Source organism: Mya arenaria, chromosome 17, assembly GCF_026914265.1.
Source record: "Mya arenaria isolate MELC-2E11 chromosome 17, ASM2691426v1".
NCBI classification, from domain to species: domain Eukaryota; kingdom Metazoa; phylum Mollusca; class Bivalvia; order Myida; family Myidae; genus Mya; species Mya arenaria.
The window spans coordinates 27460336-27475304 of NC_069138.1; the positions used below are offsets into that span (position 1 = coordinate 27460336).

General features: G+C 34.7%; 1 protein-coding gene across 1 annotated transcript in view; it reads left to right on the plus strand.

The window, feature by feature from the left end:
* Positions 1-12381: 12381 nt before the first annotated feature.
* Positions 12382-14969, plus strand: part of LOC128223771 (uncharacterized) — an 89180-nt gene continuing 86592 nt past the window's right edge. Inside the window, exon 1 of the mRNA XM_052933142.1 lies at positions 12382-12536. The gene's annotated coding sequence lies outside the window, so the exon portion shown is untranslated. The remainder of the gene's footprint in view (positions 12537-14969) is intronic.

Below are 14969 nucleotides of genomic sequence, written 5' to 3' on the forward strand. Positions count from 1 at the left end.
ATATCTCCAAACGCCCACAATGAAGAGCATCATGATAAGGGGAGCAACCCAAACTACAAACAGATAAATACCGTATAAGCGCGTACCCCCTTCGTGCACACAGAGTAATAAAAACTATTAACTACAAATTAAAATTAAATAGTGTCGAATTAAGCATTTGCATATCATTATGCTGAAAGAACTAACCATGCTGTTTATTAACTGTCTTTGACTGCCACTTTCGTGTCAAAATGACATTTCAATAATGTTGATTGGCTTCACTAAAAGTTTCATTCCGACTTGTTTTGATGCATCGCATAATTTCATAAACATATTTCGAATACATTATAATTTACCTATACCCATTTATATGGCCAACATTTGCCCATTCGGTAAAGTTGTCCTGTATTTTCGAACTTAAATTTGATCTAGGCGCCCAATTAATTGCGGCAATATGACATGGCTCCGGCGTATGCCATCCCTACTTCGAGTGTATTTAAATACCATAATTAAAGTGACTTATGTTAGAATTGACCGCAATTGTGATTTCAGTCACATCCAGATACAAGCAGTCAAAGGCCAACAATGAGAAGGCAGTATTTCTAAATTATTTTGGTAAATCAGCAGTCAGTCGTTATTGATTTTAATCATGTGAAGCGGTAGATATAAAGCCGTTTTTTTTTTTTAAATATAAAGAAAAAAAAGACAAATTCATAGCATAAAGGTAACAAAAATATGCAAAACGATGCAAATAAACTGTTTTATGCTTAAACAAATGAAACAGTTCATATATTATATATATATCATTTTTGTCCAATGTCGTTTACTGGTCAGAGTACTTGGTACTCTCTGATCCCGAGCTTAGCTACAAGCGGCAATTTTAACGTATTGGGTTTGACGTTGCCGGGGTATAAACCCGACCATCCCGCACCTGGCCCCAATTTCTCGAAATTTCTTAAAACCAGTATAACAGGTTTAAGGTAAGTTCACTATTTTTTATTTCAATGATATGCGTTATATTGACTTTTTTAAGAGTGTGCATACTTAAGATATGAGTTATCTTTATGATAATCACAATAGACCATTTTCCATTTATCGAAATTTAATTGAAGAATATATTTTTGCCAATTGAAATAAGCTACTTATGCCTGTTAAGCTTAACAAGTTTCGAGAAATTGGAACCCGAAGAGAATCCTCTTTCACTGGGCGTCAACATCAAGAAAATAAGCTGCGGGGGCGGATCCATGATTTGGCATTTGAGGGGGCGTAGCTTAAGCACGTAACCTTTTGACGTATGAGCCTCCCTCGGGACCATTTTTTGGTCAGAAATGTACTTGGTTTTGGGTACTCCCCGAACAAATGTTAAACATTTTCTAGTCCGAATGGTGCATTTGGGGCGTATTTTTATATCTACACAGAAGCCTGAAGGTATGAATAAACATTCCGCTATTGATATCAAAAGTGAACTCAAACGATTTTAGGGGGTGCGCACCGGATGCGCCCCACCTCCTCGATTTGCTAGTGAGCTCTGCACATATTATACGTAAATTTGGATACATAATATAGTCCGTTGTACGCATTGAACCATGAATGTACTTTAGAATCTAGATTTTTTGTTACATTCTATAGTAGAGAAACAAGTTATTAGATACTGTATGATAATTAATATAATTTGACAAAGTAGGAACATTCCGTTATTGGTAGCCGACACAAGATATCGGTGTAGCGGCGGTTTCAATAAACAGTTTGGTCATAAGTTTATTATGCTACAAATTTGTCAATCGGAACACCTTTTCATAGAAATATTTTCGATGGAAGATTGCCGAGGTGTTCCGTTCGCATATTTGTGTGTATTGAACCTTAGTCGACATTGAACATGAACACAACGTTGAAGAAATCCATTTTTAAGGTGTTTTGCTATATTTGAAGTTTTTAAGATTAATGAAGTTTACGACTAATAGTTTAGACAGACGCAACCTTACAGGGTGTTGGCCAAAAGTATTCATGGTTAAAGCTGCACTCTCACAGATTGAACGTTTTGACAACTTTTTTTATTTTTTTTTGTCTTGGAAAGAACAAATCTTTGCGTAAATAACTGCAAACCAATGATATAAGATTGTTGACAAAATTCAGATCGTAGATTTTCATATTTCCGTTCATAAATTAATGTTTAATGGCTTAGAAAAATGCATAAAACATCAATTTTGGAACTTAAATATATAGATTTGCGATCTAATTTTTGTCAGCAGTCTTGTATCACTGGTTTCCATTGATTTTCGTAAAAAAAATTGGTTCGTTCCAAAACAAAAAATAAAAAAGTTGTCAAAATGTTCAATCTGTGAGAGTGCAGCTTTAAGTCATTTTAGTCATTTTTAACAACAACCCAAGATAGTCTACAAAACGTGACTGATGATCCACTTTATAACTCTTCTGCATGGCTGAATAGGTGTATAAATGCAAACTTTCGTAAATTTATATTTGGTGGACGTTTAAATTGAAGTCTTTCCACCGTGACAAAAATTCTATCCCAGTTCCCATAACCATAAGTCTATTATAATTATTATTTGAAAAGTCCACATATTAACCTTTGTGTCACCGTTTGTGTATTTTGTAATGGTTATAACCATGAACATTATCACGTTTATTATAGGTCCGACGCATATTATAATATACAAATAATGTTTATAATATTTAACACATTTCCCTGTAACATCTATAGAACTTACCGAATTTTCCCATTCAATTGACACAGTGGAAGAAGTTTCAAATTGTAGAAAAACTCGCAAAATTATCCAATTCAACTGACAACGATGCAGGTATTTTCAACATGTAGAAGTTCTCGCCCAATTGTCCCATTCAATTGACAATAATAAAAGTAGTGCCAACATGTAGAAGAACTCGCCAAATGCTCCCATTCAATTGACCATAATGCAAGAAGTTTCAACATGTAAAAGTACTGGCCAAATTCTCCCACTCAATTGACAATAATGCAAGTAGTTTCAACATGTAGATGGACTCGCCAATGGTCGCATTCATTTAAGGATTGATTAAGTATGAACGCTCGGCCGAGATTTTGCATATCCGTGAACCGCGCTCCTATTTTATTGCCCATAATGCAAGTAGTTTCAACATGTAGAAGTACTCTCCAAATTCTCCCATTCAATTGCCCGTAATGCAAGTAGATTCAACATGTAGAAGTACTCTCCAAATTCTCCCATTCAATTGCCCATAATGCAAGTAGTTTCAACATGTAGAAGTACTCTCCAAATTCTCCCATTCAATTGCCCATAATGCAAGTAGTTTCAACATGTAGAAGTACTCTCCAAATTCTCCCATTCAATTGCCCATAATGCAAGTAGTTTCAACATGTAGAAGTACTCTCCAAATTCTCCCATTCAATTGCCCATAATGCAAGTAGTTTCAACATGTAGAAGTACTCTCCAAATTCTCCCATTCAATTGCCCATAATGCAAGTAGTTTCAACATGTAGAAGTACTCTCTAAATTCTCCCATTCAATTGCCCATTATGCAAGTAGTTTCAACATGTAGAAGTACTCTCCAAATTCTCCCATTCAATTGCCCATAATGCAAGTAGTTTCAATATGTAGAAGTACTCTCTAAATTCTCCCATTCAATTGCCCGTAATGCAAGTAGTTTCAACATGTAGAAGTACTCTCCAAATTCTCCCATTCAATTGCCCATAATGCAAGTAGTTTCAACATGTAGAAGTACTCTCCAAATTCTCCCATTCAATTGCCCATTATGCAAGTAGTTTCAACATGTAGAAGTACTCTCCAAATTCTCCCATTCAATTGCCCATAATGCAAGTAGTTTCAACATGTAGAAGTACTCTCCAAATTCTCCCATTCAATTGCCCATAATGCAAGTAGTTTCAATATGTAGAAGTACTCTCCAAATTCTCCCATTCAATTGCCCATTATGCAAGTAGTTTCAACATGTAGAAGTACTCTCCAAATTCTCCCATTCAATTGCCCATAATGCAAGTAGTTTCAACATGTAGAAGTACTCTCCAAATTCTCCCATTCAATTGCCCATAATGCAAGTAGTTTCAATATGTAGAAGTACTCTCTAAATTCTCCCATTCAATTGCCCATAATGCAAGTAGTTTCAACATGTAGAAGTACTCTCTAAATTCTCCCACTCAATTGCCCATAATGCAAGTAGTTTCAACATGTAGAAGTACTCTCCAAATTCTCCCATTCAATTGCCCGTAATGCAAGTAGTTTCAACATGTAGAAGTACTCTCCAAATTCTCCCATTCAATTGCCCATAATGCAAGTAGTTTCAACATGTAGAAGTACTCTCCAAATTCTCCCACTCAATTGCCCATAATGCAAGTAGTTTCAACATGTAGAAGTACTCTCCAAATTCTCCCATTCAATTGCCCATAATGCAAGTAGTTTCAACATGTAGAAGTACTCTCCAAATTCTCCCATTCAATTGCCCATAATGCAAGTAGTTTCAACATGTAGAAGTACTCTCCAAATTCTCCCACTCAATTGCCCATAATGCAAGTAGATTCAACATGTAGAAGTACTCTCTAAATTCTCCCATTCAATTGCCCGTAATGCAAGTAGTTTCAACATGTAGAAGTACTCTCCAAATTCTCCCATTCAATTGCCCGTAATGCAAGTAGTTTCAACATGTAGAAGTACTCTCCAAATCTCCCATTCAATTGCCCGTAATGCAAGTAGTTTCAACATGTAGAAGTACTCTCCAAATTCTCCCATTCAATTGCCCGTAATGCAAGTAGTTTCAACATGTAGAAGTACTCTCCAAATTCTCCCATTCAATTGCCCGTAATGCAAGTAGATTCAACATGTAGAAGTACTCTCCAAAATATTCCATTCGATTGCACATAATGCAAGAAGTTTCAACATGTAAATAAACTCGCCAACTTCTCCCATTTCATTGTTCTTAATGCAAGTAATTTCAACATGTAAATAAACTCGCCAAATTCTCCCATTAAATTGACAATACTGCAAGTAGTTTCAAAATGTAAATTAACTCGCCAAATTCTCCCATTAAAATGACAATACTGCAAGTAGTTTCAACATGTAAATAAACTCGCCAAATTCTCACATTCAATTGACAGTAATGCAAGTAGTTCCAACATGTAAATGGATGCGCCAGATTCTCCCATTCAATTGACAATAATGCAAGTAGTTTAAACATGTAAAAGAACTCGCCAAATTCTCCCATTCGATTGCCAATAAAGCAAGTAATTTCAACATGCAAATTAACTCGCCCAATTCTCCCATTCAATTGACCATAATGCAAGTGATTTCAAAATAAAATGAAATGGCATCACATTCAATTTAAAAACATAAATAGCAGGACGTTCCCCTTATCAATAAATGGCGTTCACCTATATATATATATATATATATATATATATCCACAGGCTTTCGGTTCATTGTTTGAGTCTAAAATGTTGAATAATATCATTTTGGAAACACATACTGTGATAAACAGCACATCTGAAGATATGATTTGCATATCTCGTTCCCCCGCGCTGTCTCACGTTTTTCCCGTTTTCTCCACGGTGGTCTGAAACGGGGCTGCCGTGGCCACCGGGAACATAGTGTAAACGTAGCATTAGATATATAAATCACAGGCTGAATATTTGTACCCAAGATGATATAAATCAACATTTTTTATCCAAACACCTGTGGACTAACATTTACACGAGGAATACCAATTTTCTAAAATGCGTTTAAAAATGGCAAACACTTTTGCCCTTCCATACTTCTGTAGATGTTGCGGGGAATTTGCCTAATACATGTGTATAGTTCACGATCACTAGCGGGTGCAGTGGGTGCAACGGCGCCTGCCCCACCGCCTAAAATATTTCAAGTTAACTTTTCATTTCCAATGTAGAAGAAAAAAAGAAATGCGCCCACTGACTTTCTACAAAACGTGAAGAGACTGATGATCCACTTTTTAATTCGTTTGCATGGCTGAATGTCACTTTACGGAACGGGCGTATAAATGCAAACTTTCGTAAATATATATTTGGTGGACTTTTTAATTGAGGTCTCTCCACCGTGACAAAAATGTTATTCTATCCCATTTCCAATAGCTTTAAATTTACAATAATTATTATATGCAAGTTCCTCATATTAACCTTTTTGTCACCGGCGTTTGTGTATTTTGTAATGGTTATAATCTTGAACATTATCGTAGATCTATGGTTTTACATATAGGTCCGTGGCATTATATAATAGGCAAATGATGTTATAATAATAATAATAATTTACACAACAGGTGCGTAGCTTCCCATACGCGATTACGCGGCTGAATCCACATGATTCTGACCAAAAACAAAATCAGCCAAAGTTGCAGTATGACTACAAAATCCCCATCCCCACTAAAATTGTTCATTTTGCAGTACTAAATAAAGCACCTCAGAACACTCAGAATGCACTAAAGTGCACCATGGTTTTCAAAAATTTCCGAGGGGGCATGCCATGGACCCCCTTGCACAATAATGAATCCACATGAACAGAGCTACGCCCCTGCACATTTTCTTGTTTTATCAACTGGACTTGTCTAATTGCCTCATTCAATTAACAATAATGCAATATCTTAAACATGAGATATCGTACGAGAAATACCAATTTTCTAAAATGCGTTTAAAAATGGCAAACGTAGACCCGCCCAGATGATTATAACCATTACAAAATACACGTCAAATGTTTTGACAAAAAGGGAACGTTTGCCTGTTCTGCTCTGTTCAGTTTTGACAGAGAGGTGAAGTTGTGGAACTTGCGAATAATAATTATGATCAATTTAAATTCAAATTTTACACATAATTTTGGGAACTGCGATATAATAACTTTTTTTTGTTACGGTGGAAAGACATCAATGAAAACCGCCACCTGATATCTATTTACGAACGTATGTAATTACACACCCGTTCTGTAACGTGACATTCAGCCATGCTGAACAACATGATCATCATCATCTCAAAAGGTCGTATCGCAACAAGAGTCAAAAGGTGGATCACAGTTTACGTCACGTTTTGTAAATAGTCTTTTGTCTTGGGTTATTTTTAAAACGATTTTATCATGACTTGAGTCTGAAGACTGTTGGACTACACCCTTTAATATTAAAGATAGGGTCTGTCACTGGGGGGCGTTTCAACAAATACTATTTGTCCTAACTTCAATAATCTCAAATATGTATAAACTTCACAAAAAAGTAACCATTCGTAACAACTCGGCCATCTCCGGCAAACTTCCAGATAGTCAATTCCTGTTGGATACTGGCCGAGGGGCGATGGAAAAAGTAATATATTTAAAAAAAAATCCTCGACTATGTGTGTTCACTTTCGATGCTGATTTCAGTTTAATTCACACGAATATGTCGCAAAAAAAGTGAAACTAATGAACTAAGATGATTTCAATTTACGACTAATATCGATTTTGATCTTTCTTGATACGGCCCCAAGACCAATATCTTGACTTGAGGCTGCGAAAAATCATTCTCGGCACCCCAGCGTATCTTAACCTATATGATATAGATAATGATACGCTGGGGTGCCGAGGATGCGAAAATATCATATAGATTATGATACGCTGGGGTGCCGAGGATGCGAAAATATCATATAGATTATGATACGCTGGGGTGCCGAGGATGCGAAAATATCATATAGATTATGATACGCTGGGGTGCCGAGGATGCGAAAATATCATATAGATTATGATACGCTGGGGTGCCGAGGATGCGAAAATATCATATAGATTATGATACGCTGGGGTGCCGAGGATGCGAAAATATCATATAGATTATGATACGCTGGGGTGCCGAGGATGCGAAAATAGCATATAGATTATGATACGCTGGGATGCCGAGGATGCGAAAATAGCATATATATTTTTATACGCTGGGGTGCCGTGGATGCGAAAAATAGGCACTCACTGGAACTATTTAGCCTGCCAAATGGCCCAAACAGTCTCAAGATCTTACTGTGTACGATCTTAACCGACCAATATGACGGGCATAATTGTGCTTTAATAGCATCCTCTTTAATATTTATACAAACAGCATACAAAAAAGATAAAATAAATATGTATACATTATATTTATGTACATCATACATGATTCGACTAATAACCATTAGTAATGGCGATAACAAGTTCGACTCTCTATCGCCACCGCCATCGCCCACCCTGAATTTGTAAAATCGGAATTAGTTTAGACGAGAAAATAGCGTATTTATCTAATCAATTTGACTCAAAGAGGAGCACCAAACACGGCACCTGAAATAAAATGGCGGCGAGGCATGATGCATTTATTTTATCTAAATATCTAAAACAAATTTACAGTAGGTAGGAGCAATATTTTTAGCTATCAACTTAGTTTGAACTTATTTAATTTTACAACGATTTTGGAACAACCCATTGCAACGTTTATTTATCATTCTCGTTGGCACGAGGTTGCGCGAGAGTGTGGTCTTGTGCTGTGGGTAAAACCGGAGTACCCGAAGAAAACCCACTTGGACTCCACACACTTTGACCAGCCCAATTGCGTTCATGCCCCGATAATGACACCAATCCCGCAATTCATTTCTTTATTTAAGAATAAATTAACTCCAAAAGACTATTGACTCCTTGTATTACTTGCTTTGGTGTGTACGACGATCTAATGTCACGTCTTTGTGTCGATGTGGTCACGTTTTATTGCAAAATGCTGAATATGAATACTCAGTGATATCGTTTTTCGCGTATCGTCTTTATATAGGACACAGACTATCGTTTCACCTTATAGTACCCTCTAGTGACGAATTCAACTAATCTTACAATTTGAATCATATTTCGATGATTAATGGCCAGTTTGTTAACTTGAACCGCGAATTATTCCCGAATTAACTGCATTAGTTAATTCGCATTCGGTTTTTCTTAAGGCAAATAATCCTGCCACGAGGAAACTTATCCGTTAGCGATTTATTCGAGTGTAAAAATTTTGGCCATTTTTTCTTAATATCTCGAGAATTATTCGCGGGTATATTAAAATTCAAATCAATTCAATTCAACATTTTATTGCATTCAACCTAACAGACATGTTCATAGCAAATTCAAAATGCATACATGTGCAAGGCATGGATTTAGACACGAATGGTTTTAACAGAAGAGCAGAACATTTGTTTATGGATACAAACAACAACATATTTATTAGTTTCTTCAAATGTTTGCATAGTATATAAATTTTGATAAATTATTTAGATATTTATTTGAATTCTTAGATAACAAATTAATAAACGTTTGCTTTGTTGGCCACGTGCAGTAATATATTTTAATATATTTGGCGTATTTCGGACAAGTGATAAAAAAAGTAAAAAGTGATATTCACTTTCAATCATTCTTTGGCTGCAGTAGATGCATAATCTTTGAGAACTAGGTGTATTAACGTATCGTTCAATTTGATGACATGATGAAAAACTGGTCGTGTCACGGGTTTTAAAAGTAGTAGTAGTAAAAGTAATGTCCGGAATACACGGTTAGTCACGAAGTCTTAGTCGACTATGAAGCAATGTTGTTATAACTATTAGTTGTCCAATGCTCACTTCGAAATTATCCAAGTAAAACAGCATACAAGTTTTAAGTGTTTTATTTGATTGTGATAATAATGAATAACAGTGGTAACAATTCCTTTTCACTAGTTTAAAATGTTCATATATTTTGTAATTTTGATAGGAAATCCTAACAGAGGTGTATCCTCGACGCTTGTCAAAACCAGAATAATGTTTTATCAGTATCTTTTGGTCGGTATCTACCACGTGACTGTCACAAGGCTATTAATAAGTTAATATTACATAACTTTTTTCCATGCTGGACCGCCGCATTTAGAAATAAGACGTTTTAACAACAAAATGCGCTTAGGGCGATATGCATGAAAGATAAATATCTAAAGCATGTACTTGTAACGTGGTGGATACGTAACAAACAAAAGAACATTGTAAAATTAATATGCAATGTACATTTGAATATTGCAAAATATATATGTATTCTTATAAAATAAAATTCAGTGACTAAAATGCTACAAGTAAATTATTGCAAATAATTGGCGTTGTAGCAAATTTGTAGATCAATATATATTTTATGTAGAGGTGTAACATTAAAATGATGTGCATGTAAATTCATTCAAAAAAGGCTGATTACTTGGTCGCAATACTGGACGATGATTGACGTCGACGTGTATGTAAGTGTCGTCTCTGAGTGGTTAGGGACCGGGTGAAAATTTATTAAAAAAATATTATTCGCGATATATTAGTTCGGGTGACGTCTAGAATGTAAATAATGTAAGGAGATAAGTTAAACTATTACTTAAAAAGTTTTTAATTGATTTAATTTTAACTTTAATCAATTATACCACTCTTTCTGTCAAATAACATAACATATCGAATGACTAAGTTCATGTAAATATAACACAAACTATGAAATTTAATTAAATCGCCTTTTGATACTTGAAGTTAGGATTAAAAACAAATGCATATATTTCATATCTGTACACGGCTGTACACTATTCTATCAAACTTATGACAGAAATTTTTTAATAAATGACAAAAGATGAAACTATATAATAATTTTCCTCAAGTTTACTTAACCTTTTGATTGTATACAAATGATTTTAATTGAGCTTCAAATAAATAATCACACAACATTTAGAGAAGAAGTTTTGTATATGTAATTTTCACTGTGGTTTCTTGATCGATTTATTTAACAATGAATTTCAAACTTTCAAAATCTACTGTTATACGATTTATCAGCTGGAAAATTCGTCCATTTTAATAATAATAATAATAATAATTTGCTTTCAAGTAGTGAAGTAGTACTGGAAAATGCACCATTTCGTCCAAAAAATTCAAAATTTTCTCACAGCCCCCTCCCCAACACTGACTTGTTTGGATCCGGCCCTGATACAATAACACTTAATGCTATTTTTAAATGTGTATATACATTAAAGTATTTTTATTTAACAATATGTTTAAAAAAACAACATAGGTTTGTTTTAATTTAAGTGTTCCTACCCTCTCTCTAACTTCCTTTTCTTCAGTTTGAAGTTTTTCACTGTATTTCCTGCTTCTTATATATTTATGTGAATTGCATATTTTTTATTAACGAGACAAGTACACTTAAAAAATCATTATGGTTGGTTTATTGTTAGCAGATCGTACCCGCATGCCGGGGATTTTTACTCGACCTTGGCTGGACCAAAAGTCAAAGTCCCTTTTGGGGAGAAGTGGTTACAATTTACTGGTGCATAATTATATGCACAAATACTTACGAATATATTATACATCGATTTACACAAAACCGCGATTTATGCAGATTATGACTTTGAAAAGTTATTGTTTCAGGCTTCATTTGTATTTACATTTTTTGATTTTCGCTAAGACTTAATTTACAACATTTTTGTATAAAACAAATATGTTTATGACATAAGACATATGTAAATTAATGACTTCCGGAACGTATCGGCCATTTCCAATTAAATGCAACCTCGGCTTCCAATGTCAGAGATATTTACGTTTAACTACAATGTAAGTAGATCGCGTAGTAATTTCAATTCAGCAGTTACATTAAATGTCTTTATTTTACGGGAATCCTAAATATTTATGAAATAAAACCATGGCAATCATTTCAAACTTAGATTTATACAAAATACACAACACAATTGGTTAATCCTCTTACTCAAAATTTTACGAACTACTTCTACTGTACCTGCATACATCCGAGGGGGTTTTCAATGGAAAATGGCCGAGGTGTTCCGAATGAATAATGAATGTTCGTGTCAAATTTACGATGTTTCTTACAATTTTGATGGAGTCAGAAACACTAGCGGATCTAGCGGGGGTAGGGGGGGGGGGGTCTAAAATATTCCGAGTTTACCTTTAATTTCAAAACAATACGCCCAAATTGCACCATTCTGGACTAAAAATTGTTATAAAGTAAATCCCCCCCCCTCGCCAACTCTTCAAACCAAATTTCGGTTCTGAGGAAGGCGCAAGTCAAAAGGTTACGCCCCTTAGTTACGCCTCCTCTAACGTCAAATCCTGCATCCGCCCCTGGGAAGTTGTTGTTTGTTGTGGACTCGGTAAAAATTGAGACACTGTTTATTTCATTTTTTACAATCACGGAGTTCCGAACTATGTAATGTTGATATATTTCGTTGCATTCGTCACGGGGTTTTCCTTGCATTTTTCATTACAACTCGGCGCCCTTTGAACCGTGTAAAAATTGTAACGTCCTTGAAATTTGAAAGAGTTTTTCTGAAACGCATCAATTCTATACGTAACTCGAGTTTATAAGACGTTCACGGTCGATGTCCGATCTATAGATCGGTGAAGCGCAACCATTGCCTGAATAGTCTGAACCGTCGATATTGGTTTTATACTTTATCCATTCATTTATCCAACAGGGTTGGATTAGAACTTGTAGTACGAACGTCCCGCATAACATTTTTATTTGTGGTGTAAATTTTGTTTTCGTTTCGGACTATCAATCGGATATTTAACTATTGATTTACACAAGGTAAGAAGTTCTCCTTTATAGCCGTTTAATATATGCAATGTTTTGTTCACCAGGTACAAAAGTTGTTTGAAATACGACATCTATGGTTGAATAAATGGCCTTCTTATTGCCTTTTACATGAACGTTGTCCATGACTTGTTTCCTATTTAGGTTTAATGAATAATGTTTGTTTAAAATGCGAAATCTTTGTATAAATGGCTGAAAAAGAAAAGTTTTCCGACCCTTCGATTAACAGATTAAGCGGGTAACCTAACTAAAGTAGGTCTTTTGCAACTCAGATTTATTAATTAAATGATGATGTTGGTGGTGTCAGTGTTGGAGTTGGTGGTGCTGTTGTTGATGATGATGTTGTTGTTGTCGTTGTTGTGGAGATCCTGAGGTGTCTGAAATCATCACTGACAGAGATCATGAAAATTTTGTTTAAAGAAAATCCTCACTGACAGAGATCATAAGAATTATGTTTAAAGATAATCATCTCTTACAGACAACATGAGAATTTTATTTGTAGAAAATCATCTCTGAAAGAGATCATGAGAATTTTATTGGTAGAAAATCATCTCTGAAAGAGATCATGAGAATTTTGTTTAAAGAAAATCATCTCTGGCATTATGAGAATTTTGTTTAAAGAAAATCATTTCTGACATTATGAGAATTTTGTTTAAAGAAAATCATTTCTGACAGAGATCCTGCGTATTTTTCTTAACTTATACATGCTTCATGTTGTTTTGCTTAAGAAACTCGTGCTTTTTCGACTTTTTTGTCAATGCATGGGTGTTATATCAACCATATCAGCAACAATTTTTCATGAGAGAGAACTGGCTATGATTAAATATGACGTATATGCGATGTATATATTCATTATTAGATGTTATTTTCATAAGCTAAGTGTTTGCCAAATTAAATGACTGTATGCAATATAGCTAGGCTCACTACACCCATTCTTAATCATTAAGATTTTAATTCATGTCATCTAACTAATACATAAAATTAAAAGTTAAAAAATGAAATTATTTCTCATTGTTTTGACTTACTTACTTAGTTTTTATTTATTTTTTGTAATCGTTAGAAAATGTTATGTAAAATCTTAATATTGATAAAGATAGGCGAGGTGGAGAAGCGATGATTTTGACATATTTCCATCGGACGGGGAACCAAATTATAAAGTCAACAAGTCAATTAAAAGATTAACAGAAAAGAACAGACAGTTTATTCGATCTATACAATTGTACATTGTCGTAATAAATATAGTTATATATAAACATATGTCACGGTTCTAAAGCTACATACATGATAGTATATCATAGAATTAATGAAGGAAAAAAAGGTTTATGTAAATTGAATTTAAGATAATGTTAACATTGGCAGTGAGGGCAGTTTTCATAATCACTATTTTAAGCTGTATTATAAATAAATGAGTTGCGTATTACAAATGTTTCTTTTATATATTTTCAAACATTCATAAGATGTTAAACTGCATTTCTTCACGAATAAGCGTGCACGTGGTACTTATTCAGGGCCAATAGGCAAAATCATTGGCTGGAACTGGGCATGATACAGGCGACAGTACATTTCGGTATTATTTCCAGAGCATAAAAACAGAACTATAATAATGTTATTCTTTTATCTGAATAAAATAAACCAAACAGCCACGTAAAGTTTATTATCTTAAACGTTTCGGCGTACTTTACATAACAATATAATACATTATTTTATATTATAGAATTTAATGAAGGAAAAAAGTATTCTTTTATCTCTTATTTCGACCATATATGTATATACATGCCGTGACGGTGATTACACTGGTTTTAACGCGATCGCTTGGCAATTTAAAATAGTGTATACTAGTTGTCTACAAGCTTTTAATTGTTAAAAACTGGGAAAACATCACTGTACGTTGTACGAAGATTTCTCAAATAATCTAACTATGTAGACTACACACTAGTGGATCCAGGGGGAGGCGCGTCTGGTGCTTGCCCCCCCCTCCAAAATATCGTCCGAGTTTATTTGTTATTTCAATATAGGAGAAAAAAGTAATAAAAACGCCCAAACATGCACCATTTCGGACTACTAGTATATAAAATTATATTGTTACCCCCCCCCCCCCCGCCCCCTTTAAACACAATAATTCGGTCCTGATGGTGGAGCGCAATTCAAAAGGTTACGCCCCCTAAGTAATGCCCCCTCTTACTTCGAATCCTGAATCCACCCCTGCTATAAACGGTCATGTTTGCAAAATCAACATGTCACTTGATCCCTGTATTGTGGATTGTTAGCATTTTCCTGTTTTTTTGTTGTTGATTGTACTGTAATACTTGATTTTTACGATAAAAGATCTACAGCTCAAGGCGTTTGCAACTTAACTGCACAAGTCCCTGCTGTTTTAGTTTGATTTTGTAACTTAATCCGTTCATCAAAAATAGTTTTCTGATTTTA